This window comes from Thalassophryne amazonica, chromosome 14 (genome assembly GCF_902500255.1).
Source record: "Thalassophryne amazonica chromosome 14, fThaAma1.1, whole genome shotgun sequence".
NCBI classification, from domain to species: domain Eukaryota; kingdom Metazoa; phylum Chordata; class Actinopteri; order Batrachoidiformes; family Batrachoididae; genus Thalassophryne; species Thalassophryne amazonica.
This window is the reverse complement of record NC_047116.1, coordinates 60,170,755-60,172,991: the sequence shown is the minus strand read 5'-3', so window position 1 is coordinate 60,172,991 and position 2,237 is coordinate 60,170,755. Positions and strand designations below refer to the sequence as shown.

At 38.0% G+C, this 2,237-nt stretch overlaps 1 long non-coding RNA gene across 1 annotated transcript; it reads right to left on the bottom strand.

The window, feature by feature from the left end:
* Window positions 1–825: 825 nt before the first annotated feature.
* LOC117524805 lies at window positions 826–1,879 on the bottom strand. The gene is made up of 3 exons (XR_004564859.1): window positions 1,706–1,879; window positions 1,358–1,464; window positions 826–961 (listed from the first exon to the last, which is right to left on the bottom strand). It is a non-coding gene; the product is annotated as an uncharacterized LOC117524805 (long non-coding RNA).
* Window positions 1,880–2,237: the final 358 nt, after the last annotated feature.

The window sequence follows — 2,237 nt, the reverse complement described above, 5'->3', positions numbered from 1 at the left end:
ACCTGTTCCAGACTAATATGACCCCAGTGAACAAGTTGGGATATGTGCCAAAATCTCTGTCCAGGACAAACAGCCCAAAATGCCCAAACCCTTTTTCATCCCAAGTGTTACTTCAAATACAGATGTATTTTCTAAACAACAGCAGCTAGAGATTTTCCAAGGTGTTGAACATGTTGAAAATGACCAGTACATCTTTGGGAGGGCCAAAGAAAACTGTAAAATTTCTATTTTGATATTTTAAGAGAAAATGGCTAAAATAAGTGGATCAACGTATTACCACACATCCAAAGAAAATAAACATTTTCCAAATATGAAATTTTTATTTTCAATCCTGTTATCAATGGAATATGCATTTAAAGTGGAAAATACAAAAAAAAAAAACCTTGTGTCTTTGGCAAACAGCAGTATCTAGAGGTCTTAAATGTTTTAAAGATTATCAGGGAACATCCACAACAGAAAGTTTAAGATACTAAATATGTGGCGATTCCAGACTGTATGTAGGTCGTTTGACCTAATGTTTTTTTCTTAAAATATAAAAATGAGAAATTTTACACTCTTCTATGACTCTAAACATGTACTGGTCATTCTGAGCATACCGAGTACCTTGGAAAACCTACAGCTGCTGCAGTTTAGAAAATCCAGCTGTATTTGAAGTAACACTTGGGACGAGTGGTCATTTTCGGGCTGTTACATGCTTGTCTCAGCGAGGTCCCAGACTAACTTTGTTCATGTAAATGTGGAGCTGATGAGTAGGGTTGAGAAAGGAGAGCCTGAAGACCATCAAACCGTTGCCCTATAATACTTTCAGTTGAGCGGGTACTTTCTTCCATAAACCTGGAAAGAAGCCTCGCTTCTCTTTCCAGATTCCTCTCATGCTGCTGTTGCATGTTGTCCAGGAAAGATCTCTGCTGGGCTGATCGATCACCCAGGAGCTTGGCATCACCAGATGATGGCTTTCGATCTAGAATGTATCATTTCAGTTAGCAAAGAAAAAGAGGGTTTATGTTGTTCTCTTTGTGGATCTCTCAGTCATGTATTATACCAAAGAATCATCCTGCTTCTGTATTCAAATATGTTGTACTCATACACACGGCTTTTGACTTCACAAAGCTCAAAACAGGAAAACAAAATTGAAATGAAAATATGTTTGTGTCTCAACTGTCTAAAGGATATTAACTGTCATATTCTGCTGGAAGTTTGTAATATTACCATTTCTAAAAAATAAAGCACTCCAAATAAATAAATAAATAAATATGCAATGACTTGAACATTATTTTTTTCAACAAGCTCTACAGGAAATTTCAATAACTCACTGCGGTCTTATTTTGCAGCATATTACTCTTTAAAAAAAACTCACTTTTTTGTCTGGAGCCTCCTCTGTGTGGTCTTCAGGTTGTGTTAAGCTGCTGTCATCAATCTCCTCCGACGTGCTGTTTACATCATCATCATCAGCAGCATCATCATCTGTATATATGAGAACAGAAATTAACGCGATGCACTAAAGTGAACGAGGATAAAGAGTGTCGGTTAACTCGATGATCAGACTGTGTTCATGTACTTTACTCCGTGAATAAACTTATGGGATAACTTAACATGAATCCCCAACATTAACTTGAACTAAAGCCACACATTTGGCTCAAAGTACGTCTCGGGGAAAAAAAAAAAAAAAGGAATGTTGAGTTAGCGTGATTTTATCAGGACTTACCTCCAGACTTTCCGGTGTCTCGGGTGAACTTTCTTCCGGTGGAAAACCGACTTCTACTCCAGTGTGCTCCTTGGAGAGGGTCGAACTCCGATTATTATCCATAAATTCATAATAAGTGAAGCTGGTTGGAGGTGCGCCGCTGCTGCTTGTTTAGCTTCTCCTTAGGTTCCTCACAGGCAGACAATCCGACGTGCCGTTTACATGGAACGCGATCGGGTTAAAAACAGGGTTACACCACCTCCTCTAACCCGATCGTAATTTCGATCAAATTGAGCTATTCTAATCAGATGGAGCTGTTTACATGGCGTGATTTTGATCCGATTGTTGAATCTGATTGTTCAATCAGACAGAAACAACATTTATTTCACACATAAAAATATTCAAGAGAAATCACATTGACAAACAATTTGTGAGCACAGTCAACAATTGTGAGTTCCTGTGTACAGTGTTCTGTTTTTTTGTTTGTTTGTTTAGTTTTTTAGCAATTTTTACACACGAATGGAGATCCTTTCCTACATTTCCGACAGGTGTA